General features: G+C 42.6%; 1 pseudogene; it reads right to left on the reverse strand.

Annotated features, from left to right (window-relative positions):
- Positions 1-9,883: 9,883 nt before the first annotated feature.
- On the reverse strand, positions 9,884-12,718 carry LOC117145022 (annotated as a pseudogene).
- Between the last annotated feature and the right edge of the window lie 5,195 nt (positions 12,719-17,913).

Here is a 17,913-nt window from a genome sequence, read left to right on the forward strand (position 1 = left end):
GATGTTAAGGAGCCGAAAAGACGCCTTCGCAGATCCCAACGAGGCCCTGCCATATAACACATCGGTAGTGGCCACGATAAGGACGACTAGTGAAGAGCCCATTTACGCAAAATTATATCCATACCCAATGGGGGCAGCAGATTTCGTCAACAACGAAATCCAAGACCTGCTTAAAAATGGCATAATTCAGAAGTCGGTGTCTCCTTATAACAACCCAATATGGGTGGTTGATAAAAAAGGAACCGACGAGGCCGGCAATCAAAATAGACGATTGGTCATAGACTTTCGTAAACTAAACGAAAGAACTATCCCAGACAAATACCCGATGCCAGATATCTCCATGATACTGGGCAACTTGGGCAAGGCCAAATTCTTTACGACACTGGACCTCAAGTCCGGGTATCACCAGATCGTCTTAGTGGAAAATTACCGCGAAAAAACTTCCTTCTCCGTAAACGGAGGGAAGTACGAATTCAAGAGACTTCCCTTTGGCTTGAGAAATGCTGTCAGCATCTTCCAGAGAGCCATTGATGACATTCTCAGAGAACAAATCGGCAAGACTTGCTATGTCTACGTCGACGATGTAATAATCTTCTCAGAAAATGAGAATGCTCATGTCAAGCACGTGGATTGGGTTTTAAAAACCATAAGCGATGCAAATATGAGAGTCTCAGTAAAAAAGTCAAGTTTTTTTAAAAAAAGCGTTAACTTTCTCGGCTTTATAGTCTACCACTACCACCGACCCAGAGAAGGTCAGGGCCATAAAAGAGTTCCCTGAACCAAAAACAGTATTTGAGGTTAGGTCTCGTTCCTAGGTCTCGCGAGCTATTACAGACGCTTCATTAAGGACTTTGCGGCCATAGCAAGGCCTATTTCCGATATCTTAAAGGGCGAAAATGGAAGTGTAAGCAGACATAGGTCGCGACACATCCAAGTACAATTCGATGAGGCGCAAAAAAATTCTTTTGAAAAACTGCGGAACATTTTGGCATCCGAAGATGTTATGCTTAAATACCCGGATTACAAGAAGCCATTCCATCTAACGACGGATGCTTCAGCCTACGGTATTGGCGCAGTTCTTTCACAAGAGAACCGTCCTATTACAATGATCTCGAGGACATTGAAGGATAGGGAAATGAACTACGCCACAAACGAAAGGGAATTATTAGCCATCGTTTGGGCGTTGGCCAAGCTGCGACACTATTTATATGCGGTGAAAGATATAACTATCTTCACCGATCATCAACCATTGTCATTCTCGGTATCAGATTCTAACCCTAACGCGAAAATTAAAAGGTGGAAGGGTCGCATCGAGGAAACGGGTGCGAAGGTAGTCTATAAACCGGGAAAAGAAAATTTAGTTGCTGATGCCCTATCTAGGCAGCAAATTAATGCCATAGAAGAACAGGACGCAGAATCATGCGTTGCGACCATTCACAGTGAGATTTCGCTCACTCACACCATAGAAACAACGGATAAGCCCCTAAACTGCTTCCAGAACCAACTAGTTCTTGAAGAGGCCCGCTTTCCGCTGAAACGCTCTTTCGTTCTCTTTAAAGACAAGAAACGACATTCGATCAACTTCACCGATAGGGAGTCATTACTCAATGACCTTACGGATACAATAGTCCCCAGGGGCGTAAACGCCCTCCATTGCGATTTGCACACGCTAGCAACGGTACAGGACGAATTAGTCCGGAGATTCCCGACTACAAAATTCTGGCACTGCAAAAACCGTGTTACAGACATTTTTGGGGTCGAGGAAAGAAGGGAAATCATATTAGCAGAACACAATAGGGCCCACCGGTCGGCCCAGGAAAATGTGAAACAAACTGGCCAATGAAATTGTCCAAAACTGCAAAACATGCGCGAAAGCCAAATATGATAGGCGTCCGAAGAAACAAGAGATTGGTGAGTCACCGATTCCCTCTCATATAGGAGAGATGCTACACATAGACATTTTCTCGAAGGATAAAAAATATTTTCTCACTTGCATTGACAAGTTTTTGAAATTCGCCGTCGTACAGCACGTGCCGTCAAGAACAATTGAGGATTTGAAACCGGCCTTGTTACAGGTCATGAATTTCTTCCCAAAAGCCAAAGTGATTTACTGCGACAACGAACCATCGTTAAAATCGCACACGATCACGGCCATGCTAGACAACCATTTCGGCGTCAGCATCACCAATGCGCCACCCCTTCACAGTGTATCAAACGGGCAAGTGGAGCGTTTTCACAGCACTCTACTGGAGCTCGCCAGGTGCCTAGAAATTGACAAGGGCTTAAGTGATACCGTGGAAATAATCTTGGTAGCCACTACCAGATATAACAAATCAATCCATTCGGTCACCGATAAGAGGCCAGTCGACGTAATACAAGAATACACGGACGGCACACAAGAACGGATTGCTGACAAAATTAAAAGGGCCCAGGACACGCTAAGGTCTAGGGAGAATGCTTCTCGACAAAACAAAGTCTTCGAAGTGGGCGACAAGGTTTTGGTCAAAACTAACAGAAGGCTTGGCAATAAACTCACTCCTTTGTGTGAGGAAAAAACCATACAAGCAGACCTGGGGACCACGGTCCTCATTGAACGGAGGGTGGTCCACAAGGACAACTTAAAATGACTCTCTCGCTTAATTTTAAATTTTTTATTATCACCAGCCATTTGGCAAACTTCCATTTAGTAGACATTAAGTCCGTTGCCAAAGGCGCGATGTTTTAGTTTTAGGATAAAAGTAATTGGTGATGGGATAAACCTCACCGAACAAGAAAAAGCGACTAAAAAAATACATTTCCACAGGTGCAGAGTTCTCATCCTCCTCTCACTGGCATTGGTGTCAGCGCACATCACTAACTACTCACAGACAAGGTATATCCCCATCATAAATGGAGAGATCCTGGTGTCGGAGGAGCTCGCGTATGCGACCCACTCGGCAAATCTTTCGGAATAGGTACATGCTCATAATAGAAGAAACAAGCAGCATGAACGAGATGTTTCCACAGTCTCATATGAGGAGATTGCTAGAAGTGGATATCTCACCCCTTCGAGATACGCTGGATTCGTTGAAAGTCCACCATAGAATCGCAAGGAGTTTAGATTTTCTAGGCTCAATGCTAAAGGTAGTAGCGGGGACGCCGGATGCCGGCGATCTAGAAAGAATTAGATTCACAGAGTGGCAGTTGACACAATCAAGCAATAGGCAAATCAGAATTAATACTAGAATACAAGATCGAATTAACCAATTAACAACAACTGTAAATCAAATCCTACAAACTCATAAAAATACCCAAATTGACACCGGCCATTTATACGAGACACTGCTGGCTAGGAATAGAATACTAATGATGGAGTTACAGAATTTAGTGTTGGCTGTAACACTGGCGAAAATCAATATTGTCAGTCCAAATATCCTAGATCATGCAGACTTAAAATCAGTTTGGCTGAAAGAGCCCACAGATACCCCCATAGGGGATCTTATGTCCACATCGTCCGTTAAAATACTACAATCCTCTAACATGATACACTTTATTATTAAATTTCCCAAAATAAAATTATCTTGTAAGAAGGTCACTATTTTCCCGGTCACTTGCAAAGGAGTTATGCTGCGGATAACTGACAACATGGTGGCAAAGTGTGGAGAAGAGGTCCATACAATCAAAGATTGCACCCCAACACCGGGAGCTACCTTTTGCCAACTATCAACGGAAAGCCCATGCGCCAGGGAACTACACGCAGGCGTCCTAGCGCATTGTGAGTCGCAACCAAGCGACCTACACCCGCTTACCCGCGTGGGTGAGGGAATCATCATCATCAATGACCGGCCAGCCAGGGTCACGGTGGACAACGGAACAGAAGTCTACCTGCGTGGCACACATCTCATCACCTTCAACGATCGTGTCGTGATAAACGCCACCACCTTCATAAATCACGACAAGGCCCAAACAAGAGCTCCAGGGGTAGCGAGTTCCCCATCATTGAATATCACCGCCAACAGAGATATTCTGAGTCTCCCCTACCTTCACCAGCTGAGTGAACGTAACTTGGAGTTCATCAAAGAGTTCGGGGGAGAAATTGATACTAACCATTCACTTCGTATAATACTCATCGCAGCAGCGATTTGTTGTGCAATGATTTGTATCGGCATCACCTGTCTACGGTTCATCGGAGCGCGTAGATCTGCAATCCAACTAAACGGGATGATCGCTGAGTTAGGACCAACCGAGGACGGCCGGAATCTTGAAGGGGGAGTAGTTAACACAAGCCAACGTACTAGAACAGTTGGCTCAGTGAGCGAAATATGATATAAAAACGTCAATAGCCGTTATTCTTTTATTAAAATAAAACTGACTGAGTCCCTAGGCCAGCAGTTAAGAAGAGTAGTCCCCCTTCCATCATAATCTTCTTAATTTATATATGTCGCAGCGTTGGCATTTTCTTGAGCCTGATCTTGGTTGTCTGATTGGCAAATAAACTTTTCGAGTGAAGCGAATTCCAACCGGCGTGCGCGATCGTCTGTATGCAACTGACCGTATTTTCTACGCATCGATCTATCCTTTACACACGCTAGCTGGACTACACTTGGCGACAGCGCGACAACACCGTCGCCTCACGGTACTTTGGCGCCAGTCATATTCTACGTTGTAGTCAAATTCCAAGAATGTCCTCACAATATACCAAACTCATTGCGCAGCTGCGTCTTGCAAGCACAGTGGTCAAACCATGCTAATAATATGACAGACACGTACAGTGGTCAAAATACATTCGTAATGCGACACGGCCTTCCTGACATAATACACGTCCTCGTGTGTTGTCTTAAATCTACCACATAAGTGATAACACTTCAGGATTCAAAGACTCTCTGGATATTTCAAAGAATTATTTCCATTCAATCCATTTCTGATTCAAATTAGTTTCAACTTTAGTCTTATCATAACATGACTAAATTATTTAAATTTTCGTAACACAACTCAAATTTAACAAATCATACCACTCGTGTAATTCCTTTAACACATTTTTCTCTTAATATTTCAAGTCAAACAAATTTTGTAGTTCCTTTTACAAATAATTAACTTATATTTTGTGTAGTTCCTTTTACACATACTGAACTTATATTTTGTGTAGTTCCTATTACACAAACTGAACTTATATTTTGTGTAGTTCCTTTTACACAAACTGAACTTATATTTTGTGTAGTTCCTTTTACACAAACTGAACTTATATTTTGTGTAGTTCCTTTTACACAAACTGAACTTATATTTTGTGTAGTTCCTTTTACACAAACGACCCCCGCCATAACAAGTCTCTTCTGCTATGGTGCGGTCTTCAGTTTCTCTATTGGGCAACAGACACAACTCCTATTGTGCTGCCCCTGTCTTCACATAACTCATCTTTATCGTATTCTGCTTGAGCTTTCATGTTCTTTTTAGCCTCCTTTCTCAAATTTTCTATGTCTACCTCATCATCGTTATTTTCGTTTAGCGGCAACAAGCCAAAAGGTCGTGCTTCTTTACCAATCAATAATTCCAAAGGGCTAAACTTAGTCACACGATTAATCGTGCCATTCAGTGCTAGCCAACGCATCCTGCCATGATCTCTGACTAGACTCGGCTTCTATTTTAGGAATAGAATGCAGCTCAGCCTGCACTTTTCCCGCTAGTGGCTTAGAAACTTTACATGTAATGCAATCTTCCACGAATCCACGCACTCATTTAGACATATTTTCGAACCGATAATAACAATAGACTTTGTCCAGCGTCTTTTCCCATCCAAGATGCATAATAACGTAATTCATTATTCTTTAACTTTACAATTAGATCTTGTATCTCAGTATCTCGCTGTTCTTCTGAAACTAACCAGTTATCAGATACCTCGGTCAAATTGATTCGTAACTCTGAAATCTTATTCATACCTTTCTGTTGTTCAAGCACTGGATTTCGAGAGAGAAAATCAACATGCGCCATTCGCTCGCCTTTTCTATACTCAATACGAAATCAAATGCCTGTAAAAACGCCCACCATGCACCCTCGGTGTTAAATCTAATCAATTTTATGTAACAGGATCGCTCCATACCCAATACATCTTGCGTCAGTATCGCCCTCTCGTTGCTTTCCTTATATTCCTCAACTTCACTTCATTATTTCATCAATATCCGAAACATTTTTATCAAATAACATATCGGCATCCCTTGCCTTGCTCAACCTTTTTTTTTTTGCAATTTACATTTTATGACTTCATTTCTTTTGATCAAACAGTAATCGTATCTCTTGCCTCACTTCTTTCTTTTTTTCATTCTTTACCTTACCTTTCTCTCTCTTTTGTCTCTATTATGTCACACTGTCAGGCTCTTGCTGCACTCCTTGCAACGATCTCACGCATCCTCATGCGTCATGGTCTCTCCGGACCCTCATAGCTGTAGCCTTGTGAATAATTAACTCAGAGTATATGGTCTCTACGAGTGCCTCAGTCGGCGATCTCTCGCAGTGGTCTCTACGAGTGCCTCAGTCGACGATCTCTCACATTGGTCTCTACGAGTGCCTCAGTCGGCGATCTCTCGCATTGGTCTGCGTCTACCTCAACAGGCATCGACCATAACTATTCGTGGGCCTACTATACGTTCTCTTGCTTGTCAAAGATCTCAACACATATCGGTCACCATCAAGCTTTTCCGCCATTACATATGGCCCCAAACCTTGGGTTTAGCTTTGTTTGATGCCACTCTTCACTCTTGAGCAAGACATGGTCGCCTACATTGAATCTTATTTCTTACATTGAATCTTTTTTTATTTATAAAATTAAAATTACAAATCTTAAAGTAGCTAGAATTTGCCTCTCATAAGCACAGCACCACTAATTCATCCTTCCATGAACACATCCGGTAATCCCTCTTTCAATATGGAATCAAAAAAAGTATGGAACGGACTCACCGGTTGAACTTCTTACTATTCCTGATGGTGGAGCTACAGTACAGATGTCAACACGTTTCTCGGTTACTTGGTCGTTTCCTCGTGATCGTTCTTTTGGACAGGCGGATGCGAAGTGCCCAAGCTCGTCGCATTTGAAACATTTGACTGTTAATCGGTCTTTTGATCCTTGCGTTGAACTTCCGTTGTGACTTCTTCCTTGATTTTGTGACCTCTGCCGAGCACGACATTCAGCATATTTATGTCCAGTCTTTCCACAATAATTGCTTTCCACTTGAGAGAGATACTTAGACTTTTTACGATCCCGGTCTGTTGTAGATGCGTCGTCATCAAGGTTTCGTTTTTTAAAAGTGTGCGCTTGTAGTTGTTGTTGCATGTCATTTCGAGTTTTAATATTGTTTGTAAAAACCCAGCGCGACAATTTGTCATCAATTTGTGCCATGTGAGCCAGAGTAAGTGAAACCGCAATTTCCTCCAGATCAATAGATTTAAATTTGGACATAAGTAAGGTGACGATTCGGCTTCCATATTCGGTGTAACTTTCTCCAGACTTTGGTCGCCCGTTCAAAATTTTCATCAGTTTGGCTGCAGACGTTTCGATGCCAACGAAGCGTTGAACGAAGAGTTCTTTAAATTGTGGCCATGTGATGCCAGCAAAATATATTTGAGACAGCCAATGTGATGCACTTCCCTCTAGCGCCTTACTTAAAGTTATCATCAGGCTGCTACCTTTGGGCATTTTATCAGCAAAAATGAGATCCACTGTTGTACACCAAGCTGAGGCATCTGCACCAGCTCCCTCAGGATGAAACTTTGGGAGAGTTATATGTTTTCCCTTTTCATCAGTTGCCGATGCCTTTGGTGTCTGCATATTTTTGATGATCTCCAATAGGTTGTTGTTTTGCACTTGTAAAGCTGCCAGGTATGCATCGGTGATATTTGTAGGCAAGCAGATCCCACTTCTGATGTCCCAGCGTTGGCATTTTCTTGAGCCTGATCTTTCATATTGGCAAATAAACTTTTCGAGTGAAGCGAATTCCAACCGGCGTGCGCGATCGTCTGTATGCAACTGACCGTATTTTCTACGCATCGATCTATCCTTTACACACGCTAGCTGGACTACACTTGGCGACAGCGCGACAACGCCGTCGCCTCACTCGTAACGGTACTTTGGCGCCAGTCATATTCTACGTTGTAGTCAAATTCTAAGAATGTCCTCACAATATACCAAACTCATTGCGCAGCTGCGTCTTGCAAGCACAGTGGTCAAACCATGCTAATAATATGACAGACACGTACTGTGGTCAAAATACAATCGTAATGCGACATAAACATATCATGTTTATGTATGTATGTTCTCATAAAAAATTACATATGCACATGTGGGCATTGCTTATATTGAACAATCTGAACATAGTTTGAGTTTTTAATGCTGCAAATTGTGCTTTATTGTCCAGGTATAGGGTATTTGCAGCATGATGAAGATCAAATTTTTGACTTCTGAAATACTTGGACTATTAATAATATCTTAATATCTTGTCCCTGTTAGACTTAACTTCCAGTTAACATTTATTGTAGTTTATTTTGGTATGTATTTTGTTTAACTTAATTTTGTTTATGTTTTCGAATAGGTTTGAATTATAGCTTTTCTGATTAGTTTATTTTTATTTGTTCAATGGAAGACTTTTGTTGATAGACTTAAGTAATTACATAGGTAGTTTGTTTACAGATAATGAAATAATGTTAATGTTAATAATAATTTTAATTAATACAACTTCTTTTTGCTTTATTTTTTTTTATTTTTGCTTTTAGATAAATTTGAATTTTAAACTTAATAGTTTCCTCCTTTTTTTGTGTTTAACGTAAACTTTTCCACATTTATTAAGGTTACATTTATACTAATATTATTTATATTAAAAAGTTTATTTAAACAAAATGTATTATAATGTCTCTTTTTTTTTGTTTTTAATAATTCAAGTTTATTTGTTTTTATTTTTTATTTTGTTGTCAGTTTAAAGTCTAATTTTGTTTAGGTCGTGCTGGATGTTGATGTGGAATCTGGATCTGTAATGTTGCTTCCCTTATTGACTATTCTATTAATATTCCTTCTTATCTTTGATTTATGAAGTTTTTGGTTTTTCTTAGTTAGTAACGTTGGGCCTGCGTCAGCGTGAACTATTTGTTGAGTGAATCTTGCCGTTCATTTATTGCTTCTAAGATGGGTTCTTCCTGAGAAAAGTTCTAATGGAGTTAATTTAGTAGCAGAATGGACTGCGTTATTATAACTGATTAATGTTTCCGATAAAATTTCTTCGTGATTACATTCGAGCCTTTCTTTGGACTTTCGATCTATAATGATTCTATAGATTTCGCTCAGTGTGGAATGCAACCGTTCGACTGGAGCATTGCTTGAAGTTTGCTGAAACAAAGTAGTGTGTAAATCTATATTATATTGTGAAGAAGTATGACCATATATCTTCATTTGTAGACGCGTATATCCAAAGCTTCATATTTTCTGCACATGTTGCAGTTATTGTAGAGCCTTCCACCTGAGCTGCTTTCCGTACATCGTATCGGCCGTTTCTTTTTACCTTAGTTACTTCATATGGCCCGAGAAAACTGCTATCTAGTTTTTTATAACTAACTTGAGCCTTCAGTATGTGATTCTATAATGATTCTATAGATTTCGGTCAGTGTGGAATGCAACCATTCGACTGGAGCATTGCTTGAAGATTGCTGAAAAGAAGTAGTGTGTAAATCTATATTATATTGTGAAGAAGTATGACTATAGATCTTCATTTGTAGATGCGTACTTCCATAGCTTCATATTTTCTGAACATGTTGCAGTTATTGTAGAGCCTTTCACCTGAGCTGCTTTCCGTACATCGTATCGGCCGTTTCTTTTTACCTTAGTTACTTCATATGGCCCGAGAAAACTGCTAGTTAGTTTTTTATAAATATCTTGAGCCTTCAGTATGTGTTCCTTAACCTTCGTGTCCATCTTCCGATTGGCCTTTTGCTGCAACAGCCTCTCCTTGCCCTGATTCTCCAGCTGCTCTTCTAGGTTGGCGATCTTGGCCTCTAGCGTGGCGATTGTCGCCTTTAGTGCGCTGTGCTGTCTCGATTTCGGCAAGCTTAGCCTTCAGCTAATTGTTTTGGCGTTCGAGCACAGCGCGCCCGTTTTCGTTCTTCTGGGAGTTCGATTTTTCGTTCGCCAACTCAGTGGTCAGCTGCTCAATCTGCAGCTGCGCCTTGCGGATGCAATCAAGCACCACCTCAGAGTTGGACTCTTCCTCCTCCAACTCCTCCTCAAGAGTGGCAATGTGGGCTTCCAATCGGCGCTTCTCGTCGATCATTAAGGAGCCCTTGCTGGCATTGTTGGCAATTTCTTCGGCCAATTCGTCACGCTCCGTTTCAGGAGCACGTCGCGCCCTTTCTGAGCTGGCCAGATCTTCAGTCAGCTGTACTACATTTCCCTCCAGGGCCTTGACCTTGCGCTCGGCTTCCTTGCTCAACGCCTGTAGTTCCTCCTTGGCGGCCTTTGCTTCCTCGGCGTCGCGCAGCGCGTCATTGACTTGTGCTTCAGCTTCTTCACTACGACGACTCGACTGGCAAAGTTCGATGAAGATTTGCGCACAATGCCATCCTGCAACCAGGCGTCAACTTGTTTTCTGATCGACTCAGATTCCACAGCTGAGTGACGGCTTAGCATCTTCATCGACACCGGACATTCAGCGACGTTTTCGGCTGGCTTGTACTCTGCTATCATTGACTCGATCATCGGCTTGTACTGTGGAGAAGCACATATGTTACTACCAGTCTCAACAATATTGTACATACTTACCTCTTTTGATTCGGCGCATTCCGGCCGCGCTAACGCCTTTGTAAAGAGGCAATTTGGAGATATATGACCGCTGCCTGCACATTTAAAACATTTTGTTTTTTCCTTGCAGTCTTTTCTCATGTGTTCATTAGAGCCGCAGTTTTAGCAACGAATACTTTTTTCATCAGTTATATTTTTTCTGCCACCACTGTATTGCATTTGCGGTTTTTCGATAACACACTTGCTCTCGTACATATTTTTGCAATAGTTCGCTGTAGGATTTGCTGCCGTACAATGCAAATTTGAACTCGCTTTTAATATCGAGCCCGTCAACTATATAAGCGATAATAGACGCAACATCGACTTGTCCAAGCGCTGCAATTTTTTTCATTGTTAGCATGTATTCGTGAATGCTTTCGTCGCTCTTCTTCATCCTGTGCGTCAACTTTGCATGTACATCGGCACTTTTCGACGCGCGCTTCAAGTCGCCAATTTGGGAATTTTTAAATTGCTCATATGTGCTCACCAACTCTGACTCCAGAAACAACTTGGCCATTTTAACCATTTTTCCTCGTGCCTACACATATCTTTGTTTTTCCATAAGCTCATATGCATCTGCATTCTGCTCAAAATTTTTAAGCCAAATCTCCATTGGGATGCTGATGCCATCGAAGTCGGCTACAATTTTTGCAAAATTCCGGCTCTTTCTGGGTAATTTCATCAGCTTGAATCTTATGAGTAAGCAGCTGAATTATTTGTTGTAGACTTTTATTACTCTCTGCTTGCATCTCTTTGGTCTGCACAGACTTCTGTCCCTTTCTCTCCTCCTCACTCATGCTTTCGTATTCGCACGCTTTTAGAAATTTCCGACCGACGCCAACCAACTTGCGAAATTTCACAACTTCTTATTTACAACTTTATATTTGGCACTTTTGACGTAATTCCACAACTGTTCAACTGTCTGCACTTTACAAATGGGTCAACTTTTTATTGTTTTATCGGTTGAGGCCCCAAATGTTGATTATCTTAGTAATATTTTGATATTATAATAGTTTGCTTATTATATTTGGTATTTAATAAAAAGATGACTCCTGCCAACACTTTTTGATTACTCCGGACACGACAACTTTCCGCTTGATCTTTTTCCTACACAACTTTCAACTCGCTTTGTTCTTCTTCGACTCCTCTATGCTTGTCCTTTTTCTTATAACTCCTTCTTCCTCTTCTACCTGCGCTCACGTTTTGCTATTATTATCGATCATCGCATATCGATAACTATCGTTACTACCTACTGTTGTCACATGTTCACTAACCTCTAAAATACACTTTATTAAACATATATTTAATTCATGTCATCCGATCCGGCCATTTACCCTTCGGCATTCTCTTCGGACTGGGGGGGAAGAGTTAACATACTCCGGCCATCCAGTACTGCAATGAGAGACAACACCGACCCAACAACAAGGTACTGAGAACGGACCGAAAGTTCAACGAAGATCGCTAATACGAACTCGGACGAAGACGCATTTGGGAAAATCATACAACTTTTGTAATAAAGAGATCATTCTCATTTTATACCCCAAACTGCTCAGTTGTTTTTTAAAGCTTTCCTGCCTCGGGCACTGGATTGTAACTCTCACAGCTTTCACGAAATATCTGGGTCGTTGGGGAGATGCCCGAGGTGTCGATAAAGTTCTCCGTGTTCGATGATGATGTCTGGGAACTTCTGTGGCTCTTCGCGGATCTCCTGTAAACACTTGCACTGGTGGCTGTCGTGTGTGAGCATCTTTAGGTGCTCCACCTGCGGAGGAAGTGCATCTCGCGATACTTCCTGTTGGACTCTCGGTAATTAGTCCGGTCTCGGTAATTAGGCAAAGTCCTCGAGTTAACAAATGAGCTTCGGGATACCCAATCCGATTTGTCGCTGATCAAGTGTCTCAGGTAGGCCAGCTTCGCTTGTTCCTGGTTCATTCGCAGGCTTGCTCTCATCAAACGAGCAACTTATCATTGTTATCAAGGTTATCAATGTGTTCTTCTATGGTGATGATGGGAGGGTACGCGTCCGGTACTGACTTCTCGTTCAGCTCTCGATAGTCCGCACACATCTGCCATTGGCCAGTCTTTTTCCGTACCAGGGCTAAAGTGGAACTATGGAGTCTGTGTAAATGCTCTGTGCATTCCTGTTCTAGTAAGGCGTCAACATATTCGTCTATGATTCCTTGCATTACCTTCTTCGTGAAGTAGAGCTGTTTGATCGGTCGGCCGTCTCTCATAGTTATTCGGTGCTCGATGGATTACCATTGTATAAGCATACGCTTTTTAATAAAAACTCGCAGAATTTCAATTGTCTACGTTCTCGCGAATCGATAGAAATTTACAAGAATAATACAATTATTAAAAATATCGAAAAATTGTTTAAAAATTTGGGCGTGCCAGTTTTGGACGGTTTTAGGGCGTTAGAGTGGGCGTGGCGAACCGATTTTTTTGCAAATCTATAGACTAATACAAATATGAAAATGAAGAGTGAATGCTTAGTCGAGTTCCCCGACTATCAGATACCCGTTACTCAGCAAGTATAAGTGCGAGGGCGGGATATCGATAGACATTAAGGATATTATATCCTGTTATCCTTTAGATGTTTTTCTGGAGCATAGCTCCTTTTATTTTTATCGTGAAGCTCGTATCAGTTTTAAAACTCGACTGATTCTTAAAACTAATACAATATTCCTCTTAGGCTATGAAGTGCGCCTTAGTTACCAAATTGCCTTAGGTCGACACGGTGGGAGGCTACGATGGGCGTCTATACACTTATCTATGTACATATGTATCCTTATATTTAATTGTATAGATGATTTATTTATGCGATTATGTAAACGATCGACTGTTCAAGTAGATGGTACTACTCACAATGATAAAGCTTTATTGAAAAACAATTATGTATGCTTCTATGGTTACACGCTAGAGCTTTTTATCCCGTTAGTTGATGCTCACAAAGTAGAGAAGAAAGCTGTTTTTAGATTTGATTATGTATGTCACTATTGATATTCTTCGGTGCTTATGATTCCGTTCGTTGATATCCACAGAGTAGATATGAGTTCGTGATGAAGACAAGGTTGTCGCTGTTATGGTAACTCCACCCCCCTAGCACGGAGTGAGGCCCGTGTCGAATGTATGGTTTGAACGAGGATCACTGGCGTGGAACATTTGGAACGTTTGGAACATCTGTAGGTATAAGTGTTAGTACACTGGCGACGATAATCTGTATTGTTTATTGAAAAGGTGATCCAAGTGTGGAACACTGACAACCATAATGGAAAGATCCTAATCTTCACCCAAACTCAGCGAAATGAGAGCAAAGGCTGAAAGAGTAAACGCGAAATAAAAAGTCTTGAGCCGCGTGTCCGAACACGAAAAAGTTTTATTTCAAACTGAAACTGATACACATAAAAATGCCAGCTTCATGCGGCTGCTTATTTACTTATATATACATACATACAGTTCATGTGTATGTATGTATGTTCTCATACAAAATTACATATGCACATGTGGGCATTGCTTATATTCAACAGCCTTCCTCAATGCCAACATGTTTACAAAAATTAAAACAAATTTCATAAACCCATTATGCTTTCCATTTGAAAGATTCTTTGTCATAATGTCTGCTATAACTCATTCGTAGAATTTTACTCTAACACAACGTGACCCTCTTTCATGACTTCTCTAATGAAATGATATCGAATGTCGATGTGCTTCGTCCTAGAGTGATGAACCGGGTTCTTCGCTAAGTGCTGCGCACTCAGGTCGTCGCCATGCATAACCGTCGGGGTCTTCAGATCACCGCATCCGATCTCCACTGTTAGCCTTCGTAAAGCTATAAATTCCTTGCAAGGTTCCTTGCTTCTCGGACCTCCATGATACTGGTCCGCCAGACAGGAAAAACACATACCCTGTGTATGACTTTCGGTCCAAACGGTAGCCTCCCCAATCTGCATCCACAAAGCCGGTAAATGCCTGACCGCACTTTTGATAATGCAGCTTGACGTCCACAGTTGACGCCAAGTACCGAAGGATGTGCTTCACAGCCACCATGTGCTCAGAATGCGGGTCCTGGTTCCTCTGAGCCAACTTCGCCACCAAATGTAGTATGTCTGGTCTGGTAGTAAGCCCAAGCCACATTAGCTCACCAATTGTAGACTGATACTGCCCTGCGTCGACCTTCTGGCACTGCTCACCCGAGCACACCACTTGATGCCCTGCATCCGAAGGTGTCGTCGCTGGTCTACAGTTCTCGCTGCCATATGCCCGCAATAGTTCCTTGATATATTGCGAATGGCCCAAAGTGATTTCTCCAAGGTCGCCATCTCGTTGCACCTCCATGCCTAAGAACAAATGCAGTGGACCCTTGTCCGTGCACTCGAAAGACTCTGAAATCTTGGATTTCAGATCCTCCATATCTTCTCTTGACTGGCACGCTAGAATTAAATCATCAACATATACTAAGATGAGCATCAGATTACCTTGACCACTTTGCTGATAAGGACATGGTTCATGATTATAGGCCTTAAATCCCAAGTCTTTTAGAACACCGTCGAGCTTGGAGTTCCACTCTCTGCCTGACTGCTTCAAGCCGTATATTGCCTTCCTCAGCAATAACACCTGGTCGGGATTAGCAGCATCTGTGTACCCTTGGGGCTGCTTCATGTACACAGTATCCTTTAGCTCGCTATTTAAGTACGCCGTGAATACGTCCATGTGATGCAAGTACAATTGCATCTCTGCTGCCAATGCCAAAATGAGCGCCACACTCTCGAGCCTGCATACGGGTGAAAAAGTCTCGAAGTAGTCCACTCCGAACTTCTGCGAACACCCCTTTGCTACTAGTCGTGCCTTGAATCGCTCAATTCTACCAGAGACGTCTTGTTTCAGGGAATACACCCACTTGCAAGCCACACACCGGCGATTTCTTGGTAAATCAGTCAGCTTCCATGTCTCATTTGCAAGTAGCGCCTTGTACTCCAGGCCCATTGCCTCTTCCCACTTTGCAGAATACTGCGAATTGATGGCCTCCTCATAGGACTTGGGAATTTCGACGTCGCTAGCCATCAACACGCCAAGTACATTGTATTGCTTCTTCGGGCGCCCTGGTCTGCCCGACCGAACAATCTTTGGCCGTCTAGGCCCCACATGTACTTCAGCTTCTTCTGCCTCAGCTGCACTCTCATAGTCGTCGCTGCTGCCCACGGGTTCTGTATCGTCACCTTCCCGTGCATTCGAATCACTCTGCGGCTCCGGGTCAGCAGTTGCGGGAAACTGGAACTCAATGGTATTTCCATGATTTACCAAACTACCAGACTCATCAAAAAGGACATCTCGCTTCTCGATCACACACCGCTTCTCTTTGTCAAACAGACGGTACCCCTTAGCCGCTATTGAATATCCAATCATACGATATTCCTTTCCTTTGGATTCGAATTTGCCTTTATGGACTCTTTTGTCCAATGACACTGCTATGGCACCAAAAACCCTCAAGTGGCTCACTGCTGTTATGGTATTTTTCCGGTCCACTCCATAGGAGTTTTGCTTTGTAATGCTCTGCTCCTTGATCGGTTCCTCAGATACACCGCAGTGTTTATCGCCTCAGCCCATAGAGCCTCACCCAACTCCGATTGCAGCAACATGCACCTACTAGCGTGCGGTTGGCTCGTTCTGCAACTCCATTTTGTTGGGGAGTGTGTGGAACCGTCAGCTGTCTAGCGATCCCATGTGCCTTTAAATAGTCAGTAAAAACATTATTGACGAACTCAAACTGCATTTTATCTTTCTACCTGTTTGTCGCTCGACCAGTTTCTTAAACTCGACAAACTTAGTGAAGACCTCGTCCTTCTTCCGCAAGAAATATACAAAAATCCAGCAAGTGACGGTGTTCTAAATGGCCCGCACAGGTCTGAATGGATCATATCCAACAGCTCCTCAGCTCTGCTCCTCGTTGTCTTCGGAAATGGTTGCACATGGATTTTTGCCAGCATGCACGTCTTGCATACTGCGTCTGGTTTGAAAACGACCTTTTCAACACCGTACACCATCTTCTTCCTCACCATCTCCTGTAGGCTGCTTGTATTCAAATGGCCATACCTTTTATGCCATAGTGAACCATCAGCATCAACGGCCGCAAAACAACTGTTATGGTTCCCTTGAAACATATACACATTACCAGCTCTCATTACACGCAGTATTCGCTCGCCTTCCTGAATGACGTCAGCGTAATGTGGTCCAAAATAGACAAAACATTTATACTGAGCTGCATGGCTGACTGACATAAAGTTGCCGTTCAAATCTGGGGTACGTTATTCAACGAAGGGTACGTTATTCAATACCAGAGTACATAAATCAGTCTTCAGCTTCACTGTTCCTATGCCCTTTGCTAGAGGAATCCATTTCCAGCAAGACTAATTTTTTCAGTGTGCTCTTCAAACTCAGTAAAAACACTTCTGTCACAGCACATGTGACTGGTAGCCCCGCTATCGAGACACCACTGTGTTTTACCAAAACCACCACCATCCAGCGCATTTAACAAGCAGCATTGTTTTTGTGTCGCGCTCTCTTTGTTTACTTTCTCGCGACGACAGTTCGCTTTAAAATGCCCACGCTCTCCACAGTTATAACAAACTACGTCTTTTCTCTTCTTTGCGCTCGGCCGACCTTCTCTCGCCGGCGCCGGTGGCTTATGTACTGCAGTAAATGCATTTGCGCTCTCCGTTTGTTTTTCTCTCTGCTGCTCCGCTCCTTCCCTTCTCGTGTCTTCCTCGATCAGCTTTATACATAGAGCATCGAAAGACGGCAGCTCGTCGCGCGTCTCAATGGCGACAACAAAATTCTCGAAACTCTCTGGAAGGCTCGACTGCAAAACAACACTGCGCAATTTCTCGGTGATACCAATTTCCACATGCCATCCACGAGGAGCTCGGAATTCCCTGGGTGGAAGATGAGATCTACCGACTCAGTGAGAGATACGCCAGAAGACTGGAGAATCACCCCAACCACCTGGCCATCAATCTGTTAGACAACAGCCAATCCACAAGACGTCTGCAGAGAACGCACCCGCTTGACCTCACGCAACATTAATGTAAATGTAATGTAAATTAATGTAAATTTGTAACCCCTACCCA

Source organism: Drosophila mauritiana, chromosome 3R, assembly GCF_004382145.1.
Source record: "Drosophila mauritiana strain mau12 chromosome 3R, ASM438214v1, whole genome shotgun sequence".
Classification (NCBI taxonomy): Eukaryota; Metazoa; Arthropoda; class Insecta; order Diptera; family Drosophilidae; genus Drosophila; species Drosophila mauritiana.